This window comes from Brachycentrus maculatus, unplaced genomic scaffold (assembly GCF_059751285.1).
Source record: "Brachycentrus maculatus isolate JH-2025_06_01 unplaced genomic scaffold, ASM5975128v1 h1tg002255l, whole genome shotgun sequence".
NCBI classification, from domain to species: Eukaryota; Metazoa; Arthropoda; class Insecta; order Trichoptera; family Brachycentridae; genus Brachycentrus; species Brachycentrus maculatus.
In genome coordinates this window covers 1-13240 of record NW_028282751.1, presented here as the reverse complement: position 1 = coordinate 13240, position 13240 = coordinate 1, and the positions used below count along the sequence as shown (strand labels likewise).

General features: G+C 36.6%; 3 long non-coding RNA genes and 1 other non-coding gene across 4 annotated transcripts; all 4 read right to left on the bottom strand.

Annotated features, from left to right (window-relative positions):
* Window positions 1-719: 719 nt before the first annotated feature.
* Window positions 720-2081, bottom strand: LOC148298281 (uncharacterized). The gene is made up of 3 exons (XR_015839209.1): window positions 1535-2081; window positions 1336-1472; window positions 720-1276 (listed from the first exon to the last, which is right to left on the bottom strand). It is a non-coding gene; the product is annotated as an uncharacterized LOC148298281 (long non-coding RNA).
* A 3328-nt stretch (window positions 2082-5409) lies between these two features.
* On the bottom strand, window positions 5410-5481 carry TRNAD-GUC (transfer RNA aspartic acid (anticodon GUC)). The gene has a single exon. It is a non-coding gene; the product is annotated as a tRNA-Asp (tRNA).
* A 171-nt stretch (window positions 5482-5652) lies between these two features.
* Window positions 5653-8268, bottom strand: LOC148298279 (uncharacterized). Its single transcript, XR_015839208.1, has 3 exons — window positions 8068-8268; window positions 5890-7978; window positions 5653-5833 (listed from the first exon to the last, which is right to left on the bottom strand). It is a non-coding gene; the product is annotated as an uncharacterized LOC148298279 (long non-coding RNA).
* Window positions 8269-10816: 2548 nt separating this feature from the next.
* On the bottom strand, window positions 10817-11971 carry LOC148298278 (uncharacterized). Its single transcript, XR_015839210.1, has 2 exons — window positions 11107-11971; window positions 10817-11035 (listed from the first exon to the last, which is right to left on the bottom strand). It is a non-coding gene; the product is annotated as an uncharacterized LOC148298278 (long non-coding RNA).
* Between the last annotated feature and the right edge of the window lie 1269 nt (window positions 11972-13240).

The window sequence follows — 13240 nt, the reverse complement described above, 5'->3', positions numbered from 1 at the left end:
TTAATCTTGAAATGGTTTTCACATTAAATGTATAGAAATACATATATTATAATATTTAAAATAAAGTTAGATAAAAAAATATCACTAACATTATATATATATGCATGTATTTTATCTTGGCGAGTATTAAGTGATTCTACAGTTGAAACAGATATATTTTTTAATTGTTTGTTGCAAGTATAAGTATGTTCTCACATAAAATATGGTAGTTTCAACAATTTTAGTTAACTGGTTATTATTTCTTATCCAATACCTGATAGATTGTATTACTAATTATTCTTATACTTACAAGCAAAAGGAATATAAAACATCAAATAAATATCAAAAGGATAAATCCTACTGAACGACAGTTATTTTCTATTCTTAAAACGCCAGCACTTATGAGGTCATTCCCATGCTTTTTCTTTGCTAGGCTTTATTTCTGCCTGCAAGTACGAGGACTGATGTTCCAAGCTTTACCATAAATGGAGGAAATAGGAAATATAAAATTGCCAAAAAATCTAAAGAAATGTGAAAAAGATGTTTCTTAACAAAGGTTAGTGCTTAATCAGGAGCGAAATGCTAGTATCTTGCGGGAATTCCCAAAGTGTTTAGGGTGTAAATTTTAATCTGCCCATACAGCTAAGTAACGTTTAATATTTATGTGAATTACGGAATTCGGATATATAATATATATACATATCTGTTTTTTAAATATTTTGCGAAATTCAATAATATTATTTTTTGTATGGAAATCTAAAGAGCTGTATTTTGAAGCTAATATAACTCAAATAGCCTTATCAGTGAGTGGCTGGATTTTTAATCTTGTTCAGCAGGTACTGGGTGAGAACCATGATGGACCCATCTGACGTGCAGATGTCTTCCAGGATAGTCTTGTTAGTTGCCACTTGCGTGATATTGAAGATTGCTTCCTCTCGCAGGGAGTTCCTCCTTTATTTTTCCAAGAAGTACAGTCCCTCATCTAGCATCGACCCGAAGACGTTTGTAAGATAACTCTTGACAGAAAACTTATAGGCATTCAATGCGTGGTTATCTGGATCGTAATACTTTGGGTGTTCTGGATTCAGTGACTTTGACTTAAAATCGTTTTATCTCTCTTTAAGCTTGATTTGGCGATTTTTGACGCAGAGGATGGAGATCTCAGCGAGGAAGTTATAGTGGTCTTCTGGGTGTGCTGGGTAGAGTGTGAGGGAAGCTAGTTGCTTGCTGCAAGCGTTCTTTCGAAGGCTCAAGTCGAATGCCTTTTCTCCGTCTCGAGTCCAGCGATCGTTTTCATCTATTTTTAATAAAATATAAATGAAATTGATTTTTTTAATTATAATAATTATTTTCTACTTTATCCGAAAGCTATGTTTTCGACAAAATGGGGTTGTTCAAGATTCTTGGCTAAATATACTAAACTATTATTTCCTAAGGTTCCGAAGTCATAGTTAGTTATGTGCTTATTTAAACTCGTGAGTTAGATGATTCGACTTAAGAAATAAATATACAATTTAAATTATTATAATATAAACTGCATTTGTTATGGATTTACTTGGCTCCTTCAGTCTCTAAGGAGATGCCGTGTAGGTTGATGGATTTTATGAAGGTCGAGTTGCGAAGTGCATCTGCAAGACTTCGGGCACCAATGAATGTAATGGCCTTATTGTTTGATAAGTCTAGGCTCGAAAAGCAGCATCTGCCTTGTTTGATGAGTGAGGCCAGCTTCAAGAGGGTTTGGTCGGTCACGTTCTGATCAGCCAGTGAGAACCCGCCTTTCCAGGAGTCATCTAGATTATCAAGAAAGTCTTCGAGTAAATCATCGGTTATCCTCAGCAATCCGCCCGATGATGGTTTTTGAGTTTATGTTTTGTTAGTTTCGAGGACTGTGGGATCGTCCTCTAGTGCGAGATACTCGTCAGAGAGATGGTCGAAGGAGAGGTCAATAATATCCAGAGGAGTGCCTTCATAGTTGAGAAGCAGTGCCTTTCGCTTGAAATGAGTGACTATATAATTAATTTTCTATCTGATGAAGCTTTTGAATGAACTCATAATGTGTTTTTTTAAGGAATTTTCCTTTTGTTAGATTGTAAAATTTATATAAGTTATAAATGAAATTTTATGTATATATTATTGAACTAACTTAATAAAAAATTTAATAACTACATCTATTTTAGAATGATTCTATATTTATTTATCTATTTATTTAATAAATGTTTATTAATTTTTGTGTAACTTTCTTTTCTAGAGATAATTGAGTTTTAAATGGAAAAATATAAATATCGATAAAAATCTTGAATAAAATAATAATAAATAATAAGAATAATAATTAATCAAATAAAAAAAAAATATAACTCAAGGTATGCCGAATCAAAAGATTATATGCATTACAGGACACATTGGGTCTGGCAAGTCTTCAATTGCGAGCAAGTTAAACCGTGACTTTAAGTATCATCATATTTGTGTGCCTACCCTTCGGAAGACGTAACATTGACGCATCTATAAAAAATTATATCATGAACTTTCGATAATCTCAATATATCTTTTACAGAAAGAATATTCCCGAAGGCAGCCGAATCGACAAAGAATTGATTGCTTAGATCAAAGCTAACCCGAATTCTCCCATTTTACTTGAAGGATTTCCTGACAACAAGGCAGATGGTATCTCTGTAGAATCTCAGCTTTCCCCTTTCCAATCAATCATACACTTGACTTGCCACGAAGATACTCTAGTTACTCGAGTTTCCAAAAGCCATGGGCTGGCCGAGGACCACATCAGACAACATATCCTGACCAATAAATAAGCCTTGGAGAACACCATCCGTTTTTATTAAGGTTTCGGAATTGTACACAAGATTAATTCAGAAAAGGATTCTGACTCTGTTTATTAAAACATAAAAAAGAAACTACTTCCTTCGATTGTTTTCATTTATGGAGCTCCTAGGACTGGAAAGTCAACAGTGGCTATAGAGGTAGCAGAAAAATTTGGTGCAGAACTCATCTCATTAAAGAACTTTCGTGCTTTGAACAACAACCAAGACAAGTTTAAGGTTCTGAATAACCTAATAAGCTCATTGAGAAATAGTTCCACAAGCAGCCGATTTATCATTGATGAACTATTTGAATCGAAGGAGGAGCTTCAAATCTTCTGCGAATAATTGGGCTATCCCCAGAGAATTTTCTCTTTGGAAGCCCCAAAAGATGAGGTTGATAAAAAAATTAGAGAACATAGTAGTAGCAATTAGACTGCTCCCACTGTCAATTATCTCAAATTTGTGGAAAACAGACCTGCTATTTGGGAGTTCATCAAATAAAAAGTCAAATACACAAAGGTCAACGCATGTCAGACAATTGCCGAAATCGTAAGCGACATCATGCAAAGTCTAAAACCCCAGCTTCTCAGTGCTCTATATACCTCACCTTAAGAACACCAGTATTTAGAGAGACTCCACCATTAAAAAGGGTGGGTTCTAATTGACGTCGAGGAGATGGTGGCAGGGCATGCCGAACGTAACACCGTTATAGGCTATAAAATAAAGACTGCCAAATCGGCTAATCAGCCCATCCCTATTCAATATATTATCAATGCGCTGAAGCACCCTGTTTTCGCTGATCCTTCAAGCTGTGTGATATTGACAAAAGCGGGTGAAAAATTCGATTTCTACAGTTCTCTCTAGCATGAATTCGTCTTTCCCATTAAACTAGTGTAACTTGACTTCGCCTCCAAGGCACACACAGTAGTCAGGGACAAGAACCACCCAATCGTGAAATATTACGAGCGAGGTGATTTAATTCGAATTACTGAAGATAAGCTAGATATTCTTTAAAGCAAGATCCATCCAAAGACAAAGTATGGAATCATATTTGGACCTACTTCATCGGGGAAAACCACCGTGACAAGAGCAATAGCCAAGCAATATGGACATATTTTGGTGGAGTGGGAACCGACTCTTAATATCGTCAAGGATAAATATTGCACCGAAGAAGAAAAAGGAGCTGAATAGGTCCCATTTCCCAAAATCCTGAAATATTTTAAGGATACCTTTGAGAAGAATCTTCAAAACACCTACATTCTGGACGGTTTCCAATATGAAGCTAAATTCGACCAATTTGTAGAGGCCATTGGATCCCCCAACTTCATCATAAATCTCAAATTAGAAAAATCGATCTTGGTGAAGAGGACTCGGGCAAAAAATGAATCAGATGTGAATGCAGAACTAGGATAAGAAGAAAGTCAAAAGATCGACGCTGCCATCCAGAAAGGCCTCACACTTGCTAAAAAGGGTGACGACCTGGCTGAAATTCACTCCCACACCAAGAGTTACATGTTGGATGCTAATGAAAATCTTGACAAAACCTTGAAGCTTCTTGACAGCATTTTCTCAAAACGGGTCTATCTTGTGCAGCACACAAAGCCAGAACACAACCAGACCATAGAAGAAGCCCTGGCTAATATTATAAAAAACATTGGTCTTAGAAACAATATGCTATTTGTTGATGTTGGCGCCCTCATCAAAAAAGAAATCCAGAAACACGAGGGAGGCAAGTTCGGAAAGTAACTCAGGAGTCAATTTGAGATGAGCGTTATCCCGAATCAACCTGTGTGGCCTTTCAACTATACAACAGATCTTGTAGTTAGAATTATTAACAACTACCTTGCGTTTCTAGAAGGCAGAGACGTGATTATATATGGCTATCCCACCCATGAAGACTAACAAGTTGTCTACCCTAGACCTTCTGATCAGCTTGCGGCTGTGTAAAGTGGAATCGGATCAGTCAGAATCGTGGTAGCATTTACCGAACATCAACTAAACTATGAGATTTGCGATGCCGAACTCCATCTCGAGAAGCCAGTGCAGGAAGTGAAATAAAAAAAATAAGGTTAGGAAAATAATGAACCACCCCCTCCTGAATAGCCAAAAAAAGTTGAGTTCAGCATCTATGACCACACTTGGACCCAGAGCAATGGAAAGCCGAAAGGCCTGTCCCAGTGGTACTGCAATCTGAAAACTCATGTTGAGAAGGTAATCACCTAAATATATCTATATATAATTATAAATACTTATATTATATAGAATCATGTGGACATGAAATCATATGACGACCACAGTCTGGCAGAAGCATTTGATAAATGTGCTGCCCACGTGAAAGCCGACTCCCATTCTAACGTATTCTTAGAAGTGAGAAGACACTTTTGATTTCTTTAAAAAAGTCTGCACAGACATAAATCTTTAATCAAATTATCAATTTATTCCAATAGTTTAAAAACATATAGTATTTGACCACATTTGTCATGATTGTGACCAAATAATCATTAAAATAAGAATAGGGACATCAGCATTACGCTTGAGATGCCTCTAGGTTAACGATAGTTATTTAAATATAAATATATTACTAAATGTCATAATATAGATAAATATTAAAAAAAATCTCCGCGACCGGGAATTGAACCCGGGTTTCCTGCGTGACAGGCAGGGATAATAGCCACTATACTATCGCGGATTAGTTGATGATTCTGCATCGATTCTCTATATATTATCTATTTGTACCCACCATCTTTCTTATTTTGAGAAAAGATAGTCGTTTATTCATATAATGCAATAAATTATTAAATTTACTAGTATGCTTTAAGAATAAATTACAGTTAATTATTTAAAAAAAATAGTGAAAAAATGGTAAGTTGGCTTATAAATTATATGCATATAAAAGGTCGATTTGTCCGAAATCCTCGGAACTCTTTGAAAAATGCAATTCTTGACATTTATTATTTTCTCGCAAGTGCACTCACGCTTCTAATTCGAATTCGAATTGCTCGAGATACTCGGTTAATATCGCAAACTCGTCGGTATTTTGTCTATATTACAATTTTAAAAAAATAAAAGATCAATATTTAAATAATTTTTTTAATACGCTAGGTAGAGTCCCCAATAATCAATCTTTTAATTGTGTTCGACATTGGCGAAATCGAACACCCTGTACGCTGCCCGAACCACACTTTCAGATCCTTCCTCTGCCATTACCTGGTCCAAGAATCTTTCAAAATCATCCAGAGTAAAGTAACCACGCTTATCGATGTCGATCAGTGAAAATAATTCTTTCACATTCGTGCGAGTAGCGCTAGAACCATTATTATCCTTAGTTTCAGAAGGGCACAGCTCACTGAGGACTTTACCAAATCCTACTGCATGCAACAATCCGCCTTTTTGGCAGTACTCAAACACTTTGATTAACTTGTGGGGTTATTTGAAGTTGCATTCATCTACAAGATGTGTATATGCAGTCAGTGAAAGGGTAGATTGGCTTGGATCGAAGAAGAAGAGTTCGAAAATCTGTTCAGCAGTCATTTCCTCGAAGTTACGCAGCGGAGAATTGTTATCTTAACGGTCGAATGATTCAGCCACTAGCGCGTTTGCGAATGTATGCTTTCCTGATGTCAAAGATGAGGCTGGCTTTGAATAGCTATCCAAAGTTGGAGTGTTACTCTGAAGTGGTAAAATTGTGCCGATTATTGCTGTTGAAGTCGGGAGAGTTGAAAGATTCTTGACTTAACTGAAGCATGTCTTGTTAGTGACGCTATCAATAGCTGTGTAGTTGTTATGTAATGAGTATTTTGAGGGCGAGTTGTGAATATCGACGATTGATGGCTTAAATGACTCAGGGTACATCATTGAGGTTGTGGATTTGTATAAGAAATCTTCTGTCAGAGGGGCACTGGAAACTGGAATGTATTCATTTTATTTTTTAGTTGACTTTGATTGTTGAATAATTTTACGGCATTCCATAAGAAGCTCTGGTGAAGTAAACAAGTTCTCACCTGTGCTAAATGTGGAGAAAGGGGCCATCAAATAGCTCGGTGTTGGCGCAAGTGGAGGGAGAATATTCAAACTCGAGTTCACTGTGTTTAAAGACGACTAGTTGGCTCCGACAGAAAATGTTGGGAGGTGGGTTTGAAAAGGGGTATATGTCAGAGTCGCTTGTGGGTAAATCGGAGCAGGTTGCAGTTGGAACGGGGTGTCAAACTTTGTTGTTGGTAGATACGAATCGATGTTCTTTGTTGTTGTTGTTATCTTGGTATTTTCTGAGTAAGGGTTAAAATCAAATGCACGTGAAGGATGGTATGCATAAGAATTTGTATCAGAATTAATTGATTATTCTTCATATTTGGAAAGTGGAATATAGGAATCCCCTTCAAATTTATGGTGCATTGACGAGACTTGCGAATTTTCATTAAAACTACTCCTCTCCATTTGATGATATTCAGGCTGATATTCAGAGTCCTTAAGGTTTGAGGAGCGGATAGATTTCTTGTTTGAATGTTATTTGTTGAGGGCTTGATCTTTGTAGTCACTGTTGTTTAAACTTTCTTTGTAAGGGGTTGTGTGTTTAGATCGAGTGTCGTATGTGTTCGGGATAGGCTCTTAGGATTTTGAACGACAGCTGCTCAGCTTATCATTCTCTTCTTCTTATTGAATCGGGTCAGGGAAGCCATACCCTTCAAGATGCAAATTGGGCCTCTTTGGAATATTGTAGCTCGGCTGTTGTCTTTCTCGATAATTGTTAGCGACTGGTTACTGTGATTTCTCTTCATAATGGTCGTATACATCGTCATATTCCCGTTGATTTGGCTGCACATCTTTGAAATGCACATGTTTGTCGGTTGGCTGGCTAGTTCTGCTTTGTTGCTGATCGCTCTGAGGATGATAATGCTGCTGTTATCGATAACCATTATGATACTGTTCCTAATATTAGTGAACCTTGTATTGTTCAGGAAGTTTGCGAGGTGGGTTGACCCCGATAGGGTAAAGCTGTTGGTGGTTTATGGATGAGTTGTTGTGTGTGTGACCCGAAGAGGGACGAGGAGATTTGTGTTTGGTTCGATCATCGCAGTAACAATGAGTGGTGCACATGTTTTATTTGAAACGGTTGAGCTGCTCGAGTTTATGCTGATCCTTCACTCTAGTAGCATATTTGCGTAGATTAACTTGAAGCTGTTGGAGATCTATAACAAATACGGTAAAAATTACAAGGATTGTATTGGATAATTGATAAGTGGATGTATGGATAGTCTTTGGTTTGATATTGAAATACTGATGGGTTTTTTCATCTTGTGAAAGATGTCGATTACGTCGGGATCGGCTTATTTGATCTTTTGCCTCAGCCAGATCCTGTCGTCTCGGAGTACTTGTGTGCACTTATCCAAAAGGTCGAGAAGTTGTATTTACTCTCTGCGGTGATTCTGTTTGGTGGTATCGGGTTTTTTCTCAGCATGGAGGTTACCGAGTAGTTTGAATTTATTCATTCAGTTATAACTGAGAGTAGATTAATATTTAAATTGAAATGAGTGAATATTAAATTAAAAACTTGTTACAAAAATACTAATTAGTAAAAAATAGGCAACTACTACATTAAAATATGTATAGTTTATATTTTAACTCTACCAAAAATTATATGTGATAAAATATAAAGGATAAAAACAGTGAAAGTTATAATTAATAGTTTTTTAATTTTTTTATTTTCTACTTAAAGTAACTCTGTAATTCTAATAAGAATACATGTAATTATAAGTTTATCAACCATCTATTGAAAGAATATAAATATAAAGAACTACTTCTATCCAATCATTTTGTTTATTTTATCCAGAAAATACAGATTCTAAAAAATATTTATATATAGGAATTAAATATTTTGTTAATTTTAATAATGTCACATATGCGCAAATGGAAGAAAATACCATTAAACGTAATCACCGCAAGAAAATAGACAATGCCAAAGCAGTTCTCAACCTCACAACAAAAAGCATTACTTCAGAAAAAAACAAAAAACTCAAATAGTAATCCAAGCTTCAACCAACCAGATCTCGTTTTTCCCAAGCCGACATAGAGGCATCACCCCTTCACATGTTATTGCAAAACTTCAACCTCCAATAGTACACCAAAGGGTTTGTAGATATGGGTTATGGTTATGATCTAACAAAATTTACACAACTAGATGAGTACGCCAAAGAGCATCTGATTGAAGTCCTCAGGGTGCAACCACAGCATCGTATCAAAATATATACGCTTATCAACTATATCACAATACTTATGGAGAAAATCAATAGCCCTATTGAAAATGTTCAATAGCAATCCGGTCAGGCAAGCGCTATCATCAAGAGTCGAGTTAAATTTATTACAGCATTCGACAAAGAAAAAGATAATGCTGAAGCAAGTGATAGAGGAACATCAGGGCCAAAACTAAAGTCTCGCAGCAAACATCCAAGAATTTCTATTAACCACGATCATGTTCACTAAAGTGCTCCTGATAACCAGAAGAACTTTGTAGAAATTAATCGACAGAGTCTGAAAAGGAATAACCAGGAAAAAACAAAATCAAGACCACGTCAACTTGAAAGAAACTCTCCCTTTTCTGTCAAATCTTCAAGTAAATTTTCTCACAGCAAAATATCAACTACAACGACAGTCAACCAGCAACGTCGAAGTCTCTTTAGATTTGCGGACGATGCTTGCATTCTACATCGTTATATTAATGGGACGCAGGAACCGCAACTCGTACAAAATAAGCTTTTAGCAAATATCAGTCGGAAATTGGCGATGGCTGAAATGCCAGAAAAGAAGAGGGATGGAAAATACACCAATAATATAGAGGAGCATAATCGGATACAAAAATATCTTAATCTTGACTTGAAAGTCGAAGCGATTAAGGGCATGTATTTATCGTTTGACTCAGCAACACTGACATCCAACATTCTCAACTTGGATTTAGAATAGTTGACCACCTGTTTCGGTAAGTAGATCCAGAAAAGAATCGGAATAACAAAAACTGAAAGCGACCAGAGCAATATGCAGTCTCAGGACTCGATCGAGGCCTAGTATCATCCACAGTGTGAAAACTCCCCAATCACTCAGTTCACAACCGAGCCTCCACTCTGTGTCCTTGAAAATGATGAACCCATATTACACAGATTGCCAAAGAAATTGGAAATTGTTTAATAAATTGGTAATAGCGATGATGGCTTTGGTAGCATGTTGGAGTCCAATAAAAAGAAAATCGAAGATATTCTCAAAGTCAGTCTCGCATATGTTGATGATGAATATGCGGAGATCGATGAGGAAGGCTAGAATAATACAGGGGCACGTAAGCAAAGTTCAGAAGGATCGGTCTATTCCAGGAGTTTTGAATTTTAAGATAGTCAGACACAATTCGAAGCTGGTCTAAACGTCGAGACAAAACTCAAGAGCTTCAATCCTTCAGAGACTGTTTAAGAATCCCCAAATTATAGGCTGATGTATAGCGACATTCCCACATGGGCAACTGTCGTTTAGTTCACGAAAAATGTCGTAGTCATCACCAAAATGGAAAAGGAAGCACCAATAATCGCATTGGTCTATCTCGATAAGCTAAAACAATATTCTCAAATAACAACCTCGCTTCTTACTCCTCTTAATTGGAGAAATCTCGTAGTTATTAGTCTGTTGATCGCTTCAAAGATATGGGACGATACCAGCCTCGAAAACCACAGCGTTTCCAAGGTCCTCACTCAATATACAACAATCGAGCTGAACCACATGGAAAAAATATTTCTTTCGATGATTGACTATAGTCTCAATATTAATCAAAAAGAATATACAGATGCATATTTTATTTTGAGGAGACACGTGAATTCATCGGTGCCGAAAACCACTTCTTTGAAGCCGTTAACAATGGAAGATATAAAAAAGCTGGAAGGTAAGACTCATGAACTCTCCAGAAAATTAAAAAATAAATATAAACAAGGCGACGATAGAAAATCAATTTGAATTAATTTAATTTTATTCACCAATTCTTTATATAGAATATATTTTAATAACTATTATTTTTTACTAAACCTTATGACTAATTATATCTGTTTCAAACCAGATTATAAACTTTAGGTGTTGGCAGTGTAAGCTACGTCGGATAGTTTCTGGCCTTCAACCTGTACAATATAATCAATTCCTTCCCTGGTTCCACGATTGCCTTTATTTTTCCTTGACCCTTGTATGGTTTCTTCAACACCAATCTTTTTTGAGTAAACTCACTATTAAAATAAAAAATAAAAATAATAATATAATTTAAAACATAAATGGTTCGGTATGCTTGGGTATTTACGCCTCATCAAATTCAACTCCCAATTTTCTTGTCGAAGAGACGTCGAGATGAATTGCTAGAAATCCATAGCCTCCGTTGCTAAAAAGGAAATCAGAAGCAATCCACTCTTCCGGAGTATTGTTTAAAACTTGTTTTTTGGGCTGCCTACGAGCATAGTCTAGAAAGGTCTTGTATAAGAATTTGTTTCCACTGGTGACACTAGAGGGCTTAAGAGTAGATTTCGCTGGAGTGTAAACACTGACACAGGCAGTATCAGGGTTCTGTCGAATCCAGTCACATTTGGCAAAGATCACGTAATCTCCTGATGATAATTCCAAGTCAATATTTTGATTGGCTTGGGATATAGATGATTTTGAAGCGACATATTGATACTCATATCCTTTTTTGGCCTATTCATAACGGCTAATAATGAGAGTCGTTCGGGCTAGCCCTTGTTTCTGGATAGCACTGGAAAACTCTCTGAGAGAATTTTGTGACAAAGTCACAGTTACCGGACCTCCAGAAGTATTAAAATCGAAATACCTGCCATTTTTGCTGGAAAATATTTATTCTTAATTAAGATAGTTGGCGTTGTCGTTAATAGCACAAATGTCGACCATATCAAAGTAGTTGACCATGTCCTCCCACAACATGAAGAATATTCCCTCGTTTTTTTATGAATAGCCATATTGCTGCTTTAACTGAGGAGAAATTTTGTTCCAGAAGTTATAGTCCTTATCGGAAGCTCTGCCGTTCCATTCCTTTTTTGCCCAAGGATTCCGCATCCGCACCATTCGAAATGGGGTCTCATACACTGCCAATATTGTATAGGCGTGTCCACTGACCAACCCATATTGTTAAAAGGTGGTATCATCTTTAGTTCCTGTACAAATGAGGCTGCCTTTTTTAAAGCCCTATACCATTTTTGTCCAAACTTCTTCATCCTTCTCTTTTTTCTATCCTACAGCATAGAATGTAGTCGGAGCCCCAGAAAAAGCCGTAAGAACTTCATGTGGAAGTCCACCGACAATGGCTCCATATGAACCATGAAGCTTGGCCCAGGCCTTTTCCATAATCATGACCCATATTTCTTTGCCTCCCGAAGGCTTTGCGAATTGAGGATTACCTGATTCATCGCAAGGGAAGTAATCATCCACCACAACCTATCGAAGCACACCCCTAAATAATACTCTCACCATGTAAATACCATTCGAGTTTAGATCAGTATTTGGAAAGCTATTTTTTATCCTATAATCTTTTTACGCTAGAGCTGCTAAGGCACTAAGAAAGTAGCAGTCCCCCATATTTCCCTGGATAATATCTGCGGGTTCAATACTCCCTGACACGAACTACGGATTCCGTATAATCTAAGGAATTCTCTTCCAGATTACCCGTCCATTAATATCTTCGCATCTGCCCAGAGAAACTTAGTCAGGAGGAAAGTCAGGATCAGTCCATTTTCCGCCTTTTTCACGGTATTATTGTACAAGTTGGCTATAGCGAGATTTCTTGATTTTCTTTATGACGGTACTATCAAGATCTTGAAGTTTCTCCAATGTGGAATTATTTGCCCTTCCACTTTCGAACGGCATGTTTTGCACATTAATTGAATTAGAATCATAGCCTTCTCCCAATCGTTGCTCACCATACGGCTGATCGTTTCGCAGTCGTCCCATATTCCAAAGATTGTTGATTAGGCCAGTGGCTCCTTGCATAAAACCACCATGTCCACCTTAATTGAGAAGTCCGTTGAAGGCCTTCCCTCCCGAATTTCGACTTTGGGCAGGTGCGAACTGTCGAAAGGCTTCATAAGCATATTCATCAGGTGACGCAACGCCTGAAAGAAATCCACAGAAATTTAACATAATAAATCGAAAGAAATGATATAAATCGATAAAAAGTTATTTTTTAATGATTTGATACTTAAATAAAAAATGTTAAAACTAAATAAAATTTTTAATGCATGCAACTTATATGATTTAAGAATTCCATAATATCTAAATAATGGTATTTTTTTTTTTATTATTTTAGCAAAATTTCAAATATTTCGCAAATAAAATCATAAAATTAATTGGGCTACGAGGAGAGATCAAACCCTGTATCAAATTGAGTTATTTGCTGACGTATTCAGACCCGACTCGACTCTCCGTTTTTA